A 24,868-nucleotide genomic window follows, 5' to 3' on the forward strand; every position below is an offset into this window, starting at 1 on the left:
TTGAGCTAGCTAGCCTTGTGATATGATTTCTCTTTAGCCTCTGGCCATTGAGATTCATGTGATTTCTCTTAGCCTCTGGCTATTGAGATTCTATTTGTCTCGAATGGCATGATCTAACTGTGAGTTTTATGAAATGTGTTTTGATACTTTGAAATGAACTTGGTTTACATGTAAAATCTCACAATGCATGATTGTATTTAATTTTCATGTTTAGCCAAATTTTTGAATGAATGTGCTTTAAGTTTTGCATAAAGATTATTTTAGTATATTGTGCACCATTGAGTCCTAGTACTCAGCGATAGCTTTTATTGCTGTCGCAGATACAGAGACTAGAGGAGCAGCAGACTGAGCTGCTGAGGTGTGAGAAGCTACCAGCCTAAAGTTTTCGGGTATAATTTATACCCTAACTGTAAATATTTCTTTTGATGTATATATTGCACATAAATGTATGGACATGTACATGGGTCTTGAGCAGCTTGTACAAAGTTTGTATAAAAGTTGTAATAAATTTTAGTTTGGACTTTCTGAATGTAAATTTTAGTATGATGAATATATAAATTGTTTATCTTGAATGGAATATGAATAAATGATATTGATGGACAGTATTTTGAAGGAATTATTGAACTTGTGAATTTGAGAAATTGATTGAGCTTGAGTTTGAAATTGAAGCAGTTGTTGAGAAAAAATTTTAGAAGTGCTTTTTTTACAGGTATTCGAAGAACGGTTTTCTCAAAACACAGAGGAAACTCAGTCAAAATTTTTATAAAATTTGCGGAAAAATAGAATGGGCCAAAATTTCCAACTAGCTTTCAACTTAATTACATGTTTTAAATATTTATTAGAAATGCTCACCACTTATCAAAAAGAAGAAAATTGTTTTAAAATCCCTTGTAGGGTACTTAATGAGTTATCGGTAGGTGAAGTTCGGTAGTTCATTAGGTATTCTACGGGATCATGTTATGCCTTACAGAGGAGTAAGGTGTGACACTTTCTAATTCAAGTGCTTGAGAAATAAGCTCAGAGAAGTTATTCTGTTTGAATCCAACCACTTGTAGTCTGAGACTAGGCTTCAAGCCAGTTTCAAACCTCTTACATCTTTCCCTGCTGGTAGAAAGGAAACCTCCTGCATAGTGGCTCAGGCGGGAAAACTCCCTTTCATATTCTGCCACTGACCTATTTCCCTGTTTTAGACTTAAGAACTCCTGTAGCTTCTGGTCCACATAGGCATTTGGGATATATTTTTGTCTGAACTCCCAAAGAAAGTCATCCCAGGTTAGCACTGAAGGTTCCACTAAACTATGAGGAATGGTTTTCTACCAGTCATATGCATCCCCCTGTAGTAGTGACACTGAATACTCAAATTTGAGCTCCTCTGTACAGTGTAATTTTTTGAACACCCTATCCATTCTCTCCAACCATTGTTCTGCCTCTAGTGGATCTACTGTCCCCTTGAACTCAGTAGCCCCATATTTAATCAGCTTGTCGTACTGCCTAGCTAAAGACTATGGTTGTACCACTGGTGTCTATAGTGGGGCTTGAGTAGGCATATTACCAACCATCTGTTGGAACATTGCAGCTATCTGCTGTGCAAATTGAGCAGGGAACTGCGGTACTGAGGGGGCTGATGCGGCTGATCCACTCACATTGTGTAGGGCTGGGGCATCCCCTTGTACCTCAACGTCTATTAATTGATCGACTAAACGGTCCCCTTCTTCCATAATCAATTAGAGGATATTAGACCTCCTGAACAAATAACACAAGGAGATTTCCTCTTGTTAGCACATATTTATAATGTAATGTACTGTATGTATCAAACAATGACATTGAACAATTGTACTATGAAGAAAGAATATTCAAATTACAGGTCAAAACAGAATTTAAAAACTAGCTCTGATACACTAAAATATGTAACACCTTACCCCTCTGTAAGGCATAACATGATCCCATAGTATACCTAATGAATTACCAAATTTTGTCTACTGATAACTCATTAAATACACTACAAGGGATTTTAAACATTTTCTTATTTCTTTTTACAGTGGTGAGCACTTTGACAGGTGTTAAATTTTTTTTTTTTTTTTAACTGAAGTGAAACCAAATAACACATTTGAAGTATCAATAATTTTGTAAAAATTTTGGCAGAGTGCCATCTGTATTTTGAATAAAACAGTTCTTCAAAAACCTGTAAAAAGGCACTTCTAATATATTTGTTCAATTCCAAACTCTAATATGGCTAAACACAAATCAATTTTCTCAACATTTGTCAAACTCAATTCAACATAAATTTCCAGTGGTTCCAAAAGTTCAGATAAGAGAAATATAACACAATATTTTTACAGGCCAAAATAATTTATAATTTTAGTTTACAACTGCTCAAGACCAGTACAATATATACATACAGTTCACATACATTACAAAAAAAATTACAAAAATATAGTATACTCAATATACCCGGCAGAATCCCAAAATGTAGCACAAGTAGCCTACTCTGCTGCTCTGTCTGTCTGTCTACCTGCGACAGCAATGAAAAAGCTATCGCTGAGCCAATGTCTCAGTGGTGCACAACATTAAGAAAATGCAATTTAAAACCATAAATCATAAATCATATAAACTGTGGATACTTAAAATCATAGTTAAATTCAAAAGACAGAGAATGTCATAAAGAATTTAAACTCCATTTCACAATGTCTCAATGAATATCAATAAATCACACACACAGCTTAATCATGATTCCATAGTCCAATTCATCCCAAAAGCCGATGGCTAGTGAGGAATAACATAGCTAGCTAGCAATTATATGAGTACTCATCCTATTTGTTCTCAACTGGCACACACCTCAACACTTCAGCCAGAGAGGGAATTCAAAGCCAATTCGTCCCACTAGACAAGCTAACGAGGAATTCAATCAAATATACATGATAGCTGTGGTTTCAAACCCTTTACAATATTTTTCAAGCAATAAGTATCCATCAAATTCCATTCAAACAATTTTTTCCACAATTTAAGCAATAACATACAAATTGTCATAATTTATTTCAATTGAAAATTTAAAAGAAATAACTGTTGTGCACAAACCTCTGATAAATGCCTCTTGGCCTTGACTCAGTGGTTCCTTCCCCTTCTCTGAGTCTTTACTAACTGAAACACACAATTTGAAGTGTTTCAGAATTCTTTTAAATTGTTTCCAATAATAAAGTTCAATAATTAAATTATTTAATACTATTGCTTTCCTTAGTCAACCTATAATGTTGACCTTTAATGCACTCTAGGTGAATTAATTTTAATGTTACCAATATGTTACATTTTTATAGTCCTTTAGTGTTGGCATATGTTACCAATCTCATTTTTAAGTGTATTACATTTTATTGCAATTTATCGGATTTTGGTATGTTGTTTTGACCTAGCTGAATGACCTAGTTCCCCCATTTTCGGGTTCTGGTCAGAATTACAAACTTGTAGGTCTATGTCTTAGTGAACTTTTGCCACAAATTTTAGGTCATTTGGAGTTTACTAGTCCAAGTTATGGTCATTTTACTATTGTTGGACAGATTGCACTAAAATGGCAAACTTAGGTCATTTTTAGGTCATTTCCGATTCTAGCAGTTTTTATACCCGAACTTGTGCAAGCATTTTGACTTGCTTATGGTCATTTCTGGGTTTTGTGATCTCTACAAAAGATGTAGCCCTATGCCTAAGCTTTCCAACCATATAAATTTCAGGTCATTTGGACCTGTTTTGAGTGAGTTATGGCCAAAATACTGACTGCTGTTCAAATGGTCAATTTTCAAGTTTGCAAAGTCACTAATTCGGATTTGGTCAATTCTCATGTCACTTTCTGGACAGAATTTAGGTAGGCTTTCTTCATGAAAGTTGGCACATTTTATGCCTAGTTTCACCTCCAATTGGCCTCATACCAATTGGAGTCACACACTTAGGGTTATAGGCTCATTTGCATATTGCCCTTTACATGTCTCTCAAACACCAAACCAATCATACATTCACCAACTATATCTTCACTTCCCCAAACAATTCTGCACTTGTACCATACCATATCTATTCATTAGTTTACATTATAGTAACTTTGGACATAATACAATGACCTTACATACACCAAATACAACTCCTAATTTACAATATTCAATTCTAAACAATTTTTCACATAATACTCCTAACCAATACATATAATTTACACTACCAAATTACATATATTATCACTACTCTTTCATATACATATGCTGCCACTTTTTGTACCATAATTTAACTACTTTTCATGAACTTAAATACTACTAATCTTCACCATGAGGTTGCCCAAGTAATACATATACATCAAGCTTCCATTTTAGCTTTTCAAACTTACAATTCAAACTTTATACATGGTAAATCACTCCTATACATATAAGTACTTAAATCAACACCTCAAACTACCATTTACATGTAAAAACAAGCTAAACATGTTGAACTTCCATGGCTGCCAAAATGGAACATCACCCTAACTCACCAAACCTCAACATTTCTTCCATAAATCCACTCACCACAATACCCACACAAACTTTAAAGAAGCAAAAATGGAAAACAATCACTTACCTATTTTGAAGCTTCTTAAAAACTCATCAAAACCTTTCTTTCTTGCTCCCTATCTCCTCCACAAGGTGTATAGACAAACTTTAGTGAAGAAACTATGGTGAAATGGAGCTTAGAATGGGAGTGCATGTGGCTTGCTTGAGGTTTGGCTATGGAGCTTCCATGGAGGATTTGTTTCGATTGAATGGTGAGAGGTTGAAGATGATGATATCTTCTGTCCCAAATGTTGTATTTTAATGTTCCTTAATTCCCCTTAGTGGAGCACTAACTTAGTTTTAAGATTTAATAATCCAAAGTTTCACAATTCACACATTTTACCTTAATTCTTTTACTATTCCTATAATGTACAACAATTTTAATTTTTATGACATTTTCAAAGTTTAATATCATTTATTTTTAATGGACATTTAGGTCAAAAGGCAACTCGGGGTGTCAATTGACCAAAATACCCCTATTCGTGTTGTATTCTAGATTTTTCGATAACACCGATTTTTGTCAGTTTCTCGATTTTTCGTTTTTCTTTGTACTAATTAATTAATTTTTTTTAGACATTTCGAATGTCAATTATACTTCAATAAGTCTTTAATTATGTCTCGAAACTAAATTTCGAGGGTTTCCTGATCTGGTCGGCTATTGCTGTAGTAACTTCCCAGTCAGTCACCCATCATTGCAGCTTTGGCTCGTTTAACTTAGTTTCATTTTCTCTCTTTTATTTTTTCTTAATTTTTCTTGTATTTTCTTTTATTGTATTTCATTATTTTATATCTCCTCACTAACATTTAAGTGTAGTTCCAGGCATTCTAGCTATCCGGACAGACACTGATAATCGAAACAGTAGAACGCACTACCGAATATAGGGGTATTACATGCAAGCTCATTCCGGGAGAGGCTTTAACAAGTCAACATCGGTTAGTGGTCTTGGATGTCAAGTTTAGGAACAATTCAAGTAAGGTTAGAAGAAATAGTGTAGCTCGAACAAAGTGGTGGGAGTTCAAAGGAGTAAAGCAAGTGAAGTTAAAAAATGAGCTTATCGAGTCCGAAGCATGGAACCTAGATATGGAGGCTAATGATATGTGGATACAGATGGCATTAAAGATTATAGAAATAGCTAGAAAGTACTTGGAGAGTCTAGAGGACATGGACCACCCTCAAAAGAGAGATGGTGGTGGAATGAGGAAGTACAAAAGGCAGTGAAGAGAAATAGGGAATGGTATAAGAAATTACCTAAGTGTGATAATAATGAGGCATATGAACAGTACAAGATAACAAAGAAAGAGGCAAAAAAGGCAGTTAGTCAAGCAAGAGCGCAGGCCTTTGAAAAGTTATATGAGAAACTTAAAACTAAAGAAGGGGAGAAAGATATTTATAGAATGGCAAGGAGGAGAGGAAAGAAATGTCAAGATCTCAATCAAGTTAGATGCATTAAGGATAAAGAAAGAAAAGTGTTGGTGAAAGATGAGGACATTAAAGAAAGATGGAGAAATTATTTTTATGATCTCTTTAATAATAGTCAAAATGGTAATAGAGTGAATAGAGACTACAGAGCAATAGAAAAGAATGTGAATTATACTAGAAGGATTAGATCTTTAGAAGTAAAGGAAGCACTTAGGAGAATGAAAGTGGGTAAAGCCTGTGGACCCGATGGAATAACAATTGAAGTGTAGGAGTGTTTGGGAGATATGGGAGTGGAATGGTTAACTAAATTATTTAATAAGATTCTAAACTCAAAGAAAATGCCTGATGAATGGAGAAAGAGTATTTTAGTACCTATTTTTAAAAATAAGGGAGACATATAGAGTTGCTCAAACTATAGGGGAATTAAACTCATGAGCCATACTATGAAGCTATGGGGAAGAGTTGTGGAATATCGACTACGTCATGATACTTCTATCTCTCCCAATCAATTTGGGTTCATACCCGGTCGTTCAACTATGGAAGCGATCTTTCTCATTAGAAGCTTGATGGAGAAATATAGAGATGTGAAGAAAGATCTACATCTGGTTTTTATAGATTTGGAGAAGACTTATGATAGTATTCCAAGAGATGTCTTATGGAGAGTGTTAGAATAAAAGAGGATATCTACTAGGTACATACAAGTGTTGAAAGATATGTATGAAGGAGCAACTACTATTATGCGCACAGTGAGAGGAGACACAAGAGATTTTCCTATCTTAGTTGGATTACACTAAGGTTCAGCTGTAAGCCCTTACCTTTTTACATTAGTTTTAGATGAATTGACGAAACATATATAAGAGAGTATCCCTTGGTGCTTGATGTTTGCAGATGATATAGTTCTGATAGATGAGACGTTAGGAGTCAACAGAAAGTTAGAGCTTTGAAGAAGTACTCTAGAGTCAAAGGGCTTTAAGTTAAGTAGAACGAAGACAGAATATATGCATTGCAATTTCAGTGAAGGCCAAACTGGTAATAGGGAAGGAGTTAGTTTGGATGGAGTGGTACTGTAAGCCCTAGTTCAAAAGGGTTGTAAGCCCTAGTAACTAGCTCGATATAACTCCTGTCACCTCTCTGATCATTCTTTCGTATTTAACATTAGGTACACCATTATCGTCATTTTCACCTCAAAAGATTGGATATGTGCTAACGCCCATCAAATTTTCAATTAATTGGGTCACTTTGATATGACCTCTCTTCTTAACATAATCTCCTAGAATCGAAACATGTGCTAATTTGGAAAGAAGGAGAAATGTTCTCCCACCATTTATGGTATATCATTGTTTGATAAATAAGATTTAGCTCATACCCCTTAGTCTCCCTTTTTAGTTTTATTATTTCTTTGTAATTATTGTGCGTTATTGCAAGATATCAGTTGTATCTACCATTTATTATACTGTTGTCCTGCCTGACATATCATCTTAGAATTTACTATTTCCTTTTTTTACTCTCCATTTATCTTCCATACTTATAATTATTTGTCCAATGCTCCTTATACTTGGTTATATTCTAGAAGATAAAAGCATTCACAGATTCTTTCAGATCTACTCCAATCTTACCAACAATCACTCCTCTAATCCATGTACTTCTCAATATCTTATAATTACACCTATACCTATCTTGTCCTATTCTGACCTTTACTGGCGTTCTGCTACATATTATCATACTATTATTTATTTATTATTACTCCTTTTTTTTTCTTATTTATATTTTCCCTTCTGGTAATCACTATTAATTTTTATTCAGGGCTTTTCTAGGTAACTAAAATATGGTTCTAAGCCTCTTGATTGTCCGGACCAACACTGGTCACCGGAACAGTGAAATATACATAACTATGCATGAAGGGGTGTTACAATACAAACTCAAGAATCCATATCATATCATTTGAATCCATAAAATATGTGTTACAATACATATTTTATAATTTATCGATGCTAACTTCTGTCCTTTTCTTTTCCTTTATTTGAAGTATACTTTTGTCTTGAGCAATAAGAAGCTAGGGATAAACTCAGGGAATAGCAGTCATACATTCCCTACTTGATCTCTGGTCCTACCCCTTTGCACTACATACTATGCCCTACTACCTCAAGGAGGGGATCTATAGCAATTCTAATATCCCATATCCATTTAATTAGCCAAAACTTAAAATACTGGATATCCAAACCCATTATTCAATTCAAAGGCTTACGCACATATTTATCTTATCACTTATGATTTCAATAACAGAACTTGTATCCTTTTTAGAACACTTGAGCTAACTACTCTCTGCCACACTCTACAGTCCCATCTGGGGCACTATTTTGTTGGTCACCATCATTAGTAATAAACCTTTATCTCTCTTGAAAGAATAAGACCACTTTATGTCATAATTGACTGCGAAAAAGGTACTACATCTACCACCTTGTCATAATCATGTCTGGTTATCTGCTCTCTTATCATACTGTAAACCCCTTAAAGCGTTATTTCACAGGCTATGAACATCATCTATAGCATCCTGTCTCTTTTAGGGGAGAAAAATCGTATCCTGTGCCTTGCTGCTACACAAAGAAGATACTGTTTTTTTTTTTAACTAAACTTTAGGCAAAAGGCCCATTGCAATGCCAAAACTATCTAAGACCCCATATCAAAGACCAAATGGCCTCACCCTATAGGTCTTTCATCAATTTCTGATGTAACTATAGCTCATGCTAGGGTAACTGAGTCACTGACTCTAGCTAACTTACAACTGTGACCCTTCGATATCCTAGCTCTAGGGTTTTAAATCTCTACCTAGGATTTCCAAACTCTGTTGCAGTAATAGAACCCTATTCTGGCATAACTGTACCAAAGTAGAGACTGTCTGCTAAAATCCTTATCATGAGCACTATGGGGAAGCACGTAGTTCTACACAATAATCCCATGCCTGTACTATAATCTGCAGCTTACAGCACAAACATCGAGAATATTGCCTAGTTACTACGGTACGTCCCATATACCAAATTTTCTGAATCTCTTATCTCTCTTGAACTCACTAATACTATACACTTGCTTTGATATGGCTATCCACTTATGACTACTAGCAATGGTACCCTCGCTTCCATCTAAAGCAACTATATTACCAAAAATTACTTTTATGTCCTCATGCCTTACACCATATAGGCGCGACACTGAAACCCATACTGACAAAAACATAGCTTTTCTTGGAGTACGTATCCTCATGGCAGACCTCAACGTGTCTACTAACTCTATTTCATATCTCTATGTACTCCACAAAAATCAAGACACTAACTGAAGCACTCTTATATTACCCGAGGTATAACACAAAAGCTAAAAACAATGAGTTACAGAAGAAGACAAAATAAGATCCTATACTCCGCATATGACAACTCTATGTGCACACTTTCCCATGATCTAAAGCCTAAGCTCTGATACCACATTTGTCACAATCCAACCTATGGGCCAGACCGGTACTAGGACCTGGGCAGGCATAAAGCCTTCGAGGCCCGTAGTAAGCCTTACTGTTCCCAAACCCATGACCAGGCCCACAATTTAGGCCCAATATGCATATAAAATAATTTAAATTAAACTATTATAATTTTATTTTGGGCTAACTTAACCCAATAATTATTAGAAATTAAAATTAGGGGAGCCCAGCTCAACCCTATTACATCATTTATAAATTATTTAAAAATCATAAAAATTCTCATTTATTAATACAAAAACTTAAATTCATATAGTCTCTGATTAGATTAATTCTACTGCTAGTATATGTGGAGTTCTAAATTATAAATTTAGAGAATAATAATACAATTAATCAATTATTGATAATCTACGAGAAAAGAATCAGGTTATTCTGAAAAAGGTCTCCTCCTATAGCCTAAAAAAATAGGGTGAACAGGAGTGAGCGTTCAACTCAAAGAGTAAAATACTGATTTTAAGTACAATTTTTATAGCTATCTAAAGCTAATGCATCGTAAAGAGTGAAATGCAACACCTTCATAGTTTTCATACAAATCACATTAAAGATAATAAAAAGATAATTTGGAGCATTCACACACTCATATAATATTCAAACAGTACATATACAGGAGCCGATCCCCTATATAGCTCTCTTAATTCAACCTATGCCAGTGAGTATCTCTCAAGCCGGACTTTCACTTACTAAATCAAATGCGGGGGCCATCTCGAGCCGTGCTTACCCCGACTTATCCATAAAGGATCGGGTCCCAGCGAGTCAAGCTCTAGCCGCATCTACTCATCCTATCCATAACCAATACCACATACCACACACACGCCAACACACGCACACTGCTCTAAATTACCATAAAACAACATCCATAAATATTTCATCAACCAAAGATGCAATATAAAACGTGCCTAGTATTTAACTACATAAATATATTTATAGATGATGCATGGGTATGCCTTGAATATATAATAATATTGAAGTTATAATTAAAATCAATATTATACTCACAATACACCATAAACTACTGTAGAGGTTGGGTGAAGGAAGATGGTTGACCCTAATCACCTACATAATTTTATTATGAATTTATTAGTACTAATTCAAATAAAAATAAATTTAAAGAGGCAAACACATCCTAATTGATGTCGAAAATTCGGCAGAGTTTCTCCTATACCTAAGACCTACTCAACCTGCAAAAAGATTCAAATAACACTTCTAAATCTCAATTTTCACAATCACATCTCATCAACGTCATATGGTCCCTCTTGGGCCCTCCAAAACAGTCAATACTCACAGTCTTAAAAATTACATTTTAATCCCTTAAATTAACCTTTTTTCAAAAACCACTCAAACGAGCTCTAAAAATTCTAAAATTGTGTCCTGCAGTCCTTTGCAATATTAGAAGGCTATTGCAAAAGGAATTTCAATTTTCTAATAGCCTTCAAATATTTTATGAATTTTTATTCAAGAACATTACTCAATTCCATAAGTTTTTGACAGCTAACATATTTTTAATTCAATCCAATTCAATATTCACATATTTAACTCTCCATTCTCAAGCTTCAACTAATCATATAAAATTTAAATATCAAAATTTCATATAATTTTTAAATGCCCGTATGTTAAAAATCCAACTAAAACCTATATATATTTTTCAAAAATATTTCACAATCATTTAAAAATTCAACAAACAATATAGAATATCTCCAAATCATTTTACTTTCATCATATATTTTTCTTAGAATTTTTTCTGTCTAAGAAACACTGTAATTAAGCACCACAGACTGAGAAATAAGAAAAATAATCTTACCCAAAGCTTATCTGTGTCTCAAAAATTTCAAAAATTTATGAGGAAGCCTCTGGAAGTTGAATCATCCCTAAAGTTCGCTGGAACCATCGGTCGCCGGCGACATCTACCGGATCTGATCATACCATAACGTTCCTCATCTCTTCCTTAGACCATAGGTGGTCTTGGATCGTCGATCCAACGGTTGGATAGTCCTAGATCTGATCAAAAAGTTTGAAAAATCCGAAACTTCTCTCCTCCATATCTCACTCATCCGACCACCAAATGTTGCAAAATAGGTATCAAGAGAAAGCTCTCGGAACAAGCTTTCCAACGGCACCTGAATTGCCTTGATTGGACATCGGATAAAGCCAAAATCACACCTGGAAGTTGGACCACCTGCGCGCACATTTTTTCTCTCTCATCCCTTCCTGCCGCCATGTCTGGTGGTGCTGCTGGCCGGCTGGTGGCTCGCCGGCGTCATTTGAAGCTGCTTGGTCGCCTGTCAGGTGGTTGCTCCTTCACCGGCCGGAAAATATGGAGAAAAGGGAGAGAAGAGATGGGGGGAAAGAGAGATGCGTGAGGGAGAAGGGAAATTTTGCTGGTTTTTTTTTTGTTTTTTTTTAAATTCTGGGAATGAATCTAGACAGCATGTTGTCTAGATTCATCCCTGGAAAAATTTTTAATTCTTTTCTTTCTCCTCTTTTTTTTATTAATAATAAAATTAATATACAATAAATAATAATAATAATAATAATAATAATAATACATGTAAAAAAAAATATTCATTTAATAAAACAAAAATATTATTGTGAGAATATTAATTTTAAAACAATGAATAAAATATCAATAAATTATTAGCTTAGTAAATGAAAATATTTATTAAAAATTTTAGGTTGTTACACTTTGGAAAGGAGAATGGTAAATATTGCTTGCATTCAGGAGACTAAATGGGTACGAGAGAAAAGCAAGGAAGTGGGTAATTCAAGGTACAAATTGTGGTTTACCGGAAAGGAGAGAAGCAAGAATGGAGTGGACATAATTATAGACAGGACATTGAAAGATGCTGTAATAGCTGTGAAAAGAGTAGGGGATAGAATTATGCTAGTAAAGTTAGTACCAGAAGGAGAAACAATAAATGTAGTTAGTGCTTATGCCCTACAAATAGGACTAGATAGTGAGAGTAAACAAAGGTTTTGGGAAGATATAGATGATCTAATACAAAGCATACCGAATAAAGAGAATGTTTTCATCGGTGGATATTTGAATGGACATGTAGGAAGTGATAGGCAAGGTTATGAGAATGTTCATGGAGGTTTTAGTTTTGGCAGCGGAAATGAGGAGGGAAAAAGCATCCTAGATTTTGCTAAAGCATCCTAGATTTTGCTATGGCATACGACCTAATACTAGCAAATACCTACTTTATAAAAAGAGAGTCACATTTAGTGACTTTCAAAAGTGGGCAACATAGAAGTCAAATTGACTTCCTCTTAACAAGGAAGACAAATAAAGCTCTATGCAAGGATTGCAAGGTCATTCCGAGAGAGGCTTTAACAAGTCAACATCGGTTAGTGGTCTTGGATGTCAAGTTTAGGAACAATTCAAGTAAGGTTAGAAGAAATAGTGTAGCTCGAACAAAGTGGTAGGAGTTCAAAGGAGTAAAGCAAGTGAAGTTAAAAAATGAGCTTATCGAGTCCGAAGCATGGAAGCTGGATATGGAGACTAATGATATGTGGATACAGATAGCATCAAAGATTAGAGAAGTAGCTAGAAAAGTACTTGGAGAGTCTAGAGGACATGGACCACCCTTAAAAGAGAGATGGTGGTGGAATGAGGAAGTACAAAAGGCAGTGAAAAGAAATAGGGAATGGTATAAGAAATTACCTAAGTATGATAATAATGAGGTATATGAACAGTACAAGATAGCAAAGAAAGAGGCAAAAAAGGCAGTTAGTCAAGCAAGAGCGCAGGCCTTTGAAAAGTTATATGAGAAACTTAAAACTAAAGAAGGGGAGAAAGATATTTATAGAATGGCAAGGAGGAGAGAAAAGAAATGTCAAGATCTTAATCAAGTTAGATGCATTAAGGATAAAGAAGGAAAAGTGTTGGTGAAAGATGAGGACATTAAAGAAAGATGGAGAAATTATTTTGATGATCTCTTTAATAATAGTCAAAATGGTAATAGTGTGAATAGAGACTACAGAGCAATAGAAAAGAATGTGAATTATACTAGAAGGATTGGATCTTTAGAAGTAAAGGAAGCACTTAGAAGAATGAAAGTGGGTAAAGCCTATGGACCCGATGGAATAACAATTGAAGTGTAGGAGTGTTTGGGAGATATGGGAGGGGCATGGTTAACTAAATTATTTAATAAGATTCTAAACTCAAAGAAAATGCCTGATGAATGGAGAAAGAGTATTTTACTACCTATTTTTTAAAAATAAGGGAGACATATAGAGTTGCTCAAACTATAAGGGAATTAAACTCATAAGCCATACTATGAAGCTATAGGGGAGAGTTGTGGAACAACGACTACGTCATGATACTTCTATCTCTCCCAATCAATTTGACTTCATACCCGGTCGTTCAACTATGGAAGCGATCTTTCTCATTAGAAGCTTGATGGAGAAATATAGAGATGTGAAGAAAGATCTACATCTGGTTTTTATAGATTTGGAGAAGACTTATGATAGTATTCCAAGAGATGTCTTATGGAGAGTGTTAGAACAAAAGAGAGTATCTATTAGGTACATACAAGTGTTGAAAGATATATATGAAGGAGCAACTACTATTGTGCGCACAGTGAGAGGAGACACAAGAGATTTTCCTATCTTAGTTGGATTACACTAAGGTTCAGCTGTAAGCCCTTACCTTTTTACATTAGTTTTAGATGAATTGACGAAACATATACAAGAGAGTATCCCTTGGTGCCTGATGTTTGCAGATGATATAGTTCTGATAGATGAGACGTTAGAAGGAGTCAATAGAAAGTTAGAGCTTTGAAGAAGTACTCTAGAGTCAAAGGGCTTTAAGTTAAGTAGAACGAAGACAGAATACATGCATTGCAATTTCAGTGAAGGCCAAACTGGTGATAGGGAAGGAGTTAGTTTGGATGGAGTGGTACTGTCCCAAAGTAATCACTTTAAATATCTCGGCTCAGTCCTTCAAGTAGATGGGGGATGTGAAGAGGATGTTAGGCATAGGATTAAAGCCAGATGGTTGAAGTAGAGACGTGCCACTGAAGTTTTATGTGATTGCAAGATTCCCAATAAGTTGAAAGGAAAATTTTACCATACAGCTATACGACCGGCCATGTTATATGGTAGTGAGTGTTGAGCACTGAAGGAGTCGTATGTTTCTAATATAAGAGTTGCGGAGATGAGAATGTTAAGGTGGATGAGTGGCCATACTAGACTAAATAAGGTCCGTAATGAGAGTATTAGAGAAAAGGTAGGAGTGATGCCAATTGAGGATAAGTTGAGAGAAGGGAGATTGAGGTGATTTGATCATATAAAACGTAGACATACGGAGGCTCCAGTTAGACAAGTATAGCATATTAGGTTAAAGGATAAAAAGAAAATAAGGGGTTGACCTAAACTGACTTGAAGGAGAGTAGTACAACATGACCTAGAAGCATTATATATTTTCGAAAATTTAACTCAAAATCGTTTAGAGTGGATAAAAAGAATTCGTATAGCCGATCCAAAATTTTTGAGATAAAGACTTAGTGGAGTTGAGTTGAGTTGAGTTGTATTGAAAAAAAAAAGTAAAATAAACATTATTTTTTCTTTACTTATTAATTTTTTTCTATTTCCAAATAAGAAAAACTAATAATCTTTTTTTTCTCTCTCCACTTTTTACATATCCAAACAAAGGCTAAGAGACGTAAGAGCATAGGGCAGCAGCTTTTCCTCTGGGAAGGATTCCACATCCTCAATAAAGATTGCTACTTCAGATATTCATGTTGTCGTATCACTTGTTTATTGGGTTTGTATTGGCATTCTGTTTTACCACTTCGGCATGGTCTGATTGAAACTCATTTCTTCGAATTCTGGTTAAAAAACAAAAACCTTCTGGATTAAAGAGGTGCCAAATTGCCATATATAACTAGGGGTGTATATGAATTAGCTTAGGTAACTTTACTATATTTCATCAAATTAAACTAATAAAGTCAATTTTAATAATATTTAAATTTAAATTAATAAATTAAATTACAAAACAACGTATATTTAATTTTTATATTAAACAAATTGAGTTCAATTTTTATTATTTTTGCTTCTTTTAATACTTTTTAAATTGTTATGATTCAACTCTTACAAAATACTACCCATTCATTATAGATGATCTTAATCGTTGAATTAAAAATATATATTCAACTTTAAAAACACAAATCCTAGCCTCCTCTCCTGCACTCAATTCTAATTTTTTTTTCTCTTTTCCCTTCAAGAAAGGAATTACTCTTGCAAAGTTAAAAATCCAAAATACAATTATTTTGTTTAACCCAATTTTTGTGCCTCCCTCTTGCAAAGTTTTTTCTTTCCCTCTTGATTCCTGTCTTTCCCTCTCCATTTATTTCTTTTCTTTTCCAAATTATAATTATTTTTTTTAACAAAGTTAAAACTACGTTGTGGATCTGTTGATGAAATTGAAGACTTGGCTTGGTGTCTTCGACTTTATCAGTGAATATCAAGCCGCCGAAGAGATCCATTGTCATCTTGTTGTTTGATTTTCGCTCACGTCAATTGCAACAACATGCAATGGATGATGTTCAGTGAAATGGATCGAGGGTTTTGCCTGTCTTAGTGAAGATAATTTGTAAATCAGTGATTTAGTATTTGTTTCCAATTTTAATTTGTTTGTAAAATGAGATTTATTTCTAATTACTAGTGAAATTTGTTTAATTTGTTAAATTTTTGCTTTGTATTTTGTTAAATTTGCTATGTTGAGAGTTGATTTGAGAATTGAACTGGTTGCTATATTTTGTTGAACCTTTCTCTATGAATTGAAGATTGGGAATGGAGAAAATGAGTGTGAATCTATGAAAGAAAAGAAAACAGAGATTATGGAATTAAGAAGAAGAATCGAATTTTCAAATCGAATCAAATTGATTTATTTTAATTTGATTTTTTATATAATTTGATTCGATTTAATTTTTATTCGCTTCGTTACATTACCTTGTCCTTAATTCTGACTTTTTTTTTCTAAATTCATTGAGCTCCTATTAGAATTTAAATTAAAATATTTTAAATTTTAAAAACAATTCTAATATTATTAAAATAAAATTCAAACAATTATAATATTATTAGAATAAAATTCAATAATAATAAAAATAATGTATCAAGTAGTATAATTTTATGCATGAACAATTTCTTAGTATCATGTTTATTCATAATAAAATATTTTATTCATGCGGCGGTTTTTATTAGAGACTTGCTCTCATCTTATGTTTAATTGTAGTTACTGTTTATTCTTTCAAGATTCCTGTCAAATTGATCCAATTGAGATATATTACTTTATTAAGGCCAAATTAACGTATTACAAATGTGCCAAATTAGTATCATAATTTTTTTTTTTAAAAAATATCATTTTAAAGGTTGTTAGAAAAAAATTATATAAAAAAAATGTTTAGAGTTTTATAATTAAACATGGAAAATTTTAATTAAATTTAAATTTTAATAATTTTTAATTATTATATTTAAAATAATACTTTTCTGAATAACAGTCCAAACAATAATATTAAACTGATATTAATCTCCACAAATTGTAACTAAAACTAGAGATTACATTTTCAACGTTGAATTCCAGAACAAGCTAGATATCAAAAACATTGAAAGAATTCTAGAGCACAAACTAGACATCTGTTGAAAGACATTCATGACAAAGATAATTCAATCTACAAAGTAATAAACCTGAAATAGCTGGTAGCTTATTTGTAGGATTCCAGGACACCCACCGCGTTATAAGCAGCGTAGCAAATGAATTGGAACCCTCAAAATCCAGCAGCATTACTAGGGCCTTGAACTCTTTCTCAGTCCCTTGCTTCCCTCCAGAAAACAGAACCATTATCGCATCCAATTGGCAAACGTATTTATTAGCAATGCTTGGGTCCATTACTTCTGGCATTATATGGCTCACCACTATCACCTTCTCACCCTTTGGCAAAGTATCTTCGCAATTCTTCAGAATTTTGATGCAGTGTTCATCACTCCAGTTATGAAGAACGTCCTGCAAAACATGCATCATATTCATATTAGTCTAAGATCATTTTCCCTTTTTTTAATAATAGGGACAGGCATGCACAATTACATAAATACAGTATAAAGACGAAGAAAACTAAGACACAAATTTTATGTTTTTTGAAGGTAAAGTTTATATCCACAAATTAGACAACAAAAAAAAAATTTCGAGTAACTTTTCAAATTCTAATTCCAATAGATTTACCAAATTTAACTCTTCAAACTAAAAAAAAAAAAAATCACAATATTTATATTGGTCTGCACCTTCAATGAGGTCAATAATAAGCTTCAGCTCTAGATTTATACCTTCCACTGTCACTATAGAATATTAAACATAAAATATTTCATTTAAATCTCACCATGGCTTTTTGGATCGATCAAGTCCATGAAAAATATATCTAAAAGGCATCATGAATTATATTATTGGCATTATATATCAGGACGAGGTAGAGCTTCTTTTATCACATGAGGCAAGTCGAAATTAATGGCAGAAATAGAACGGTACTTTGAAATGATCTTGTTAATGGCAACTCCAGATCCACCACCAACATCTACCAAAGATTTAAGTCCCTGGAAACCACTGTGGGTATCAAGAACTTTGTTCAAGATATAGGGGAAAGATTATCCATGGCTTTGTTGAAGTTCTTCACGGATTCTTGATTTGAGCTTATGTGTTTGTACATAGGTATCCCATAGGCTTCCTCAAATGGATTGCCACCTTCAAATTGCGTCCTTCGGGTAAAACCCATAAAACCTCCTGAGTTTAAGTCAAAACCCATAAAACCTATAATTTTTATATGCAGGAAATTATTTTTCATGCATATAAAAAAACTTTTTAAAAGAGAAAAATATATTAAAATTAAAAATAGATATATATTTTTTAAATTAAAATATAATGAATAAAAATACCAAAAATTTATTTTTATGAATCCAATAATTACAGTAAATAAAATGTTAATTGTGCGCATTTTTATTTTTATCTATAATGATGTAGTTAGGGGCTGACAGGTCTGAGTTTAAATCTCTTAATTATTAATTGTAACATTTACGATAAGTGTTGTATAAAAAGACATTTATAGATATAAAACTATTATTGAGAATCTCACTTATTAACTTAAAATTTTATGTAGAGTATTTTTAACTGTTTTTCTAATGGGTGCAAAATTGCACCCATTAAGGTGTAGTTAATGAACCACACTAATATGGGGAACCACAATTTTGACAATACATGATTAATGCTAACCTTATCGTAACCACACTAGTTAACTCTAAAATATTTTAACTTCCCTCCAATTTAACTTCATTAGAAAAATAAAGCTATTCTAATTACCCTCCAATTTTTAATGACTTTTCATCTCATTATTAATCTCTTTTTTTTTTTTTTTTTTTAAATTACATTCACTTACTATGATATACTTAGAGGCAGATTATCTACTTAGCAGCAGAGTTTATTTCTAAAACAAACAATAGCTTCCCTTAACTATGCAACCAGTAGAAGAATTTCATCCTATGAAGGTACATAATTTTTTTTTATCATTACTATATTTTTTTAGCTTCTTAAGCTTATAAGAAAATAAGAAAAAATCAACCAAAATTTACCAGTATTATGTTTACTTTGTTATTATATCAGAAACTAAAATTTGCGAAATCCTTTATGGGATTTGTATCATCTGTATTATTTTATACTTTTCTAAATAAACTTACACTATTTTAATTGTACTATCCAAGCAATATACTTAGCTTTTATGATCCCAATGCAAGTACAACTTCTTTTAGATTGAGATTATAGATTTATGTATCTTTAACTCTTATTCTTCGGTTTTTATAATAACTTCTTGATTTTTTTTTCCAGAAAAATTTTGATTTAAATGTGATTCCTGGAATTGACGTAGTGAATGAGAGTAATGACCAAGACATTATGGAGGATATGTTCAAACCATTTACAGGTCAGTGCTTTTTAAGTGAGGAAGAGGCTTTTATTTTTTATAAAAATTATGCAAGAAAGCATGGTTTTTCATGTAGAAAGAGCAGAGTTGTACTTGCAACTGGAGAAAAAAAGTGGCGTGATTTTGTTTGTAGTTGTGCGGAAAAGCCATAAGAAAAAATAGTTGATTTAACCAAAGATCAAAGAAATAGAGCATCTATTAAATGCGAATGCAAAGCTCATATGCGAATTGTGTTAAAAAAATCATTTGACATTTTCCCTGAAGAGTGGTAGGTAGTGAAATTTGAAGAATTCCACAATCATAATTTATTGTCTCTAGAAAAAGTTCACTTTCTTACAATAAATCGCACTATATGTAAAGAGGATGAAGAGTGCATTCTTTAGTATAAAGAGGGAGGTCTTTCTGTCAGACAAATTACACGTGTGATGGAACTTGAGAGGGGTATTAAACATGGTCATCTTCCCTTTCTTGCAAAGGATATATATAATCTAATCAATAGAGTATGTATAAAAGAGAAAGAGAATGACGCCATGGATTGATTGCAATTTTGTAAAGCTATTAAAGATGAGAATCCCAACTTTCAGTATGCCTTCAAAGTTGATGAAGAGGGAAGGTTGGAGCACATATTTTGGTCTCCAACAAATTATTTTGATTGGTATCAAAAATTTGGAGATGTAGTTGTGTTTGATACAACTTATAAGGTAAACTCATATGGAATGCCATTTGGTACGTTTGTGGGTATGGACAATCATGGAAGGACCATATTATTTGGTTGTGCACTAATTCGAAATGAGACTGGAAGCACATTTTCATGGCTAATGAAGGTAAAAAAAATGCTTACATGCTTCACAACTTTGACTATTTTATGCTTACATAATTAGTTATTAATACAATCTTATTTGCAGACCTTTGTATCATTGATGAAAAAGGCTCCTTTAACGATTTTGACAGATCAAGATCCACGGATGACTGAAGCTATAGCAAGTGAAATGCCAACTACAAAGCATGCTTTTTGTATATGGCACATCACTTCTAAATTCAGTAATTGGTTTACTTTATTTCTTCGTCATCAGTACTCAAATTGGAATTTTGATTTTTACAAAATATACAAATTAGACACTTTTGAAGAATTTGAGCATCAATGACCACTTGTAATTACGAAGTATAACCTGAACGCAAATAAGCATATTCGTGGTTTACATGCTATAAGACATTTTTGGGTGCCAGGACATCTTCGTCATTATTTTTTTTGGAGGAATGACTACAACAGGAAGATCAGAGAGCATTAATGCCTTTATGAAGAGATTTGTAGCTTCTCGCTCACGTTTAGTTAAATTTATGGAACAGGTAAAAATTTATTGCTCATATTAACTTATATATATATATTTTTTTATAAGTAGTTTATTTTTTAGAATTTTTGTTTAAGTAAATGAAAAGTAGTGATTTAATAGCTACAAGTCAATTTATATTATTAAAGTGTGATCCAAGGGTTCAATTATTATCTATGTTGATAATATAATTATGCTTATTGTTTTATCTTGCAAGAAAACTAAAGAAAAGATCAGTTGTTTATCCATCATACAATATCATATAATTGGTTAAAAAATTATATGATTGGCTTTGTAGGGTGAGCTAGCTATAGAAGATATTGAGCAAGTACAACTACAAAATACCATGTTACAAAAGTACAGAGGGTCTTTTATGAGATCTAAATCACCATTGGAGGAGCAAGCTTATAGCATCTTGACACCATATGCTTTCAAAAAGTTTCAAGATGAATTTGCAATGGCGACTCGATATACAGTGCTTCAGATAAATATATCTCAGTTTGTGGTGCAATACTTTGATACAATAAGAAGCCAAAAGCACGAGGTATTCTGGAATGGTAGGCAAGCAGCTTGCAGTTGCAAGCATTTGGAGTTTTGGGGCATACTTTGTTGTCATATTTTGAGTGTGTTCCTTCATAAAAACTGTTTTCAAATTCCTGATGTCTACTTCCTAATGTGCTAGGGTAGTGATTTATCATCACAAGTTACTAGCAATATTCTCTTGTCCCTTCAACAAGTGGAATCAAATGTCAGTCAAATGGCAATTTAGGTGCTGGAAATATTAATTATGTTCATTGTCCTCCTAACTCAAAGACTAAAGGATGTCCCTCGCATGAGCGGATGAAAAGGGAAAAGATTTAGTAAAAAGAGTGAAGAGTTGTGGATTTTGCAAAGTTGGAGGCCACACTATCACCAAGTGCCCACATAAGGAAAACAAAAACATCAACACTGATGCACATTGGGACAAGCGGAAAAAAGTTGCAGCTGAATATGGAATAATTAACCCAATTTTCTCTAAAAAATTTTAGATGTTTAGGCTTTATTATTTTCATTTGTTTCTAGATCATGGATGTCATATTTTTTTGGCACTTTTTTAAGTAGTTAACTTGCAAACTTTGAGTTAGTTTTATTTGCGATTTTACTATTTTGGTTCTGGCTACGAGATTTGAAAGTTTTAAAAAGATTATTAATTTTTATGGCCGTTTATATTGCTAATTAGGGACCTGGTGGAGGTGGGCTCCCTTGGTCAGGTGTTGCTATTATATACTTTTTTATTTTATGAGTTAACTGAGGACTGATTTGCCATAAAATACAATACTCAATTTTTTTTATACATGTTATGCTATAATTTTTCTTTTTTTTTTTTTATTTCTATACAATATACTACTTTTGAGTAAAAGTATTTTTAATTGCTTCCTCTAGCTATGGCATTTCATGGGTAAATCTAAACTTAGTTATTTAATTTTTCATAATTTTAGTTTAATTTCAGTAAAATAAGTCATCTGAAAAACTAAGTGATAAAGTGGACTCTAGTATTAAAATTAAATGACTTAGATTAAAATTAATAATAAAGTAAGTGACTACTTATATTTTTAATTTGGATTTTGTAACCTGATTTTTAAATTGAGTAAAATTCATTAAAAAAATAATTAATCTTTATATTTTAAGAATTGATAAAATATCTTGTTGAATGGACTGACAAACATTTTAAGGGTAGAGATAAATAGCAGGCTGATTAAAAAAAAAAAAGTCTCTAATATGCTTTACACTGGAAATTTACAAGGAAATGTAAATTAAAAAAAAAAATCTGATAAAGGTGAGTGTACAAACTAGGGGAGGTTGAGTTAAATTGGTGTCTGTAATAAGATTAACTGCGGTTATGGTAAGATTAGCATTAATTATATATTGTCAAAATTGTAGTTCTCCATATTAGTGGAGTTCATTAACTAATTTGGATAACTGTCATTTGTTAATTAAATATTTTAGTACAAAACAAAGTATGTACTTATTCAAGGTTATCTAAATTAAAGTGTCTAAAACTCACTATTTTCCCGTAGGTAGTAACTACCATTTTTCCCTCTGCGCCATCTCCCTGTCCATCCCATTTCTACCTTTCTGTCATTTTTCCTCAACCTTTTTTCTTCTTTTCATATTCTTCTTCTTTCATCTTTGCGACTTTCGAGTAAGGCTTAGGTTGACTGGTTGAGGCCCCCATCGCAGCGTTGCCAACACAGCAACACCCTGTAACTCATTACGACCTTGCCTGTGAGACGACCACACCCACCCATCGAGACCTCGCCTTGCCTCTCATCTCATCTCATCTGTAGCCTTTCTTGGCTTCCATGGCAATCTTCACGTGCAAGCCAGTGATGCAGCCCATGCAAGATGCATGTTTGGTTTAGATTTGTATTTTATTTAAGATTCATTGTGTCATTTTACGCTTATGGTTTGTTGATTTGAACTTCTTATGTTAAAATAATCATTGTATTACGAAATTGTAGGTCTAAATTTGTTGTTATTTTTTCAATTCTACATCTTCTATTTTGAAATTTCTTCTTATTCTTGATATCGTGAATTTGAGAAGAAATTCATATATTTTCTTCTTCCTCTTCTTGAATATGCATGTGTTTGTGATTTTGAATATGAATCTAAACCATAAATTGTTCTTGAATTGTGAATCAAAACTGAATTATAGAATTAAATTAACCGAACTTACTTTGGTTTGATTCAGTTTAATTGTTTATATAATTCGATTTAGTTTGGTTTTTAATTTTATATGAAATTTAATTTCTGGTTTATTTAGTTCAATTTAATTTTGAGCTAAATCGATTGAATATTCAGCTCAATTTCAATGAGAGCGTATTAGAAATATAAAATTATTCTTGGACTCTCACATATTTACTTAATCTTTTAAGTGGATTTTGAAAATCTTATGTGACCCTTCAAATATTATGCAGTCGTTGGACTATTCATAGATGAGAAAAAAAAAACAGTAAATATATAAAAACAATCCATAAATCAACATCTAAACAACAACAACAATAACTAGCAAATTAAAAAAAAAAAAAAGAAATTTAAGAACATCAACACAAAATGGCATTCATCAGCACTCCTCTTAGTAGCCCATCAACACTCATCTCGTGTAATTGAGATCCATCTGCAACATTTTCAAATCAGTGATGTTCATCAGTCACGCCTACACCACCAACCAAAACTCGAGCTCTCGCTAGTCACATGCGTGCACGATGAGCGCACAGCGGCAACTAGTAGAGGCACCTACTGCTGATTCTAGCCTTTTAGATTTATCCACAGTTCATGAGTTATGGTTCATTTGCAGATAGCCCAATAATAATGAGGAGCAAATGATGAATTAGAAGTTGGAGTTGAGGAAAGGAAAAAGAAAAAGAAGGAGCAGCAGAAGAGAAATCGGTTGGTTTGGGAATAGATTATTAGTTTTAGGCTTTCTTTTAAAAAAAATATTAAATAATTTTTTGTATTTAAAATTAATAAATTAATATTAAATTACTAAAAATTAGAAAAATCATTATTATATATATATATATTAAAAAATTTAGGTTTGATCTTAAATCAAAAGATTTTTATTTAGCTCAAAAGTTAAAATTGAACTTATTTGATCTTAATAAAAAGTTGAGGGATATATTTGGACTTTTTTTGGCCACTAAATTATATAAAAATTTTTCAATTTCTATTTTCACATTTTTTAACACCCCATTTGACAATGCTGAAATTCAAAATACAGAATTTATTTGCAGATGAATTTTTATGTTTAGTGTGCTAAAAGTTAAAACAAGTATTTGAATTAAATTCACAAAATCATTTTTGAAATAAGTGCAGAATTGAATATTTTTTTACATTTATTTCCTAAAATATCTTTAACACACTAATCTTATAAAATAAATAATAAAATTATATTTATTTTACTTAACATAATAATCTTTTATTTATATTTTTTTTATTAAGATATATAATATACTTATATTTTATATATTATTACCTTTATGAAAACATGGACGAGGATGAAAAAATGGATTTTGTGAAGTAAGAGAAATAAAATGTAAAAATATGGGTAG

The 24,868-nt window shown here is 32.6% G+C and overlaps 1 pseudogene; it reads right to left on the reverse strand.

Moving 5' to 3' along the window:
- Positions 1–17,193: 17,193 nt before the first annotated feature.
- Positions 17,194–18,252, reverse strand: LOC110662325 (flavonoid 3'-O-methyltransferase FOMT-like; annotated as a pseudogene).
- Between the last annotated feature and the right edge of the window lie 6,616 nt (positions 18,253–24,868).

Source organism: Hevea brasiliensis, chromosome 1 (assembly GCF_030052815.1).
Source record: "Hevea brasiliensis isolate MT/VB/25A 57/8 chromosome 1, ASM3005281v1, whole genome shotgun sequence".
Taxonomy (NCBI): domain Eukaryota; kingdom Viridiplantae; phylum Streptophyta; class Magnoliopsida; order Malpighiales; family Euphorbiaceae; genus Hevea; species Hevea brasiliensis.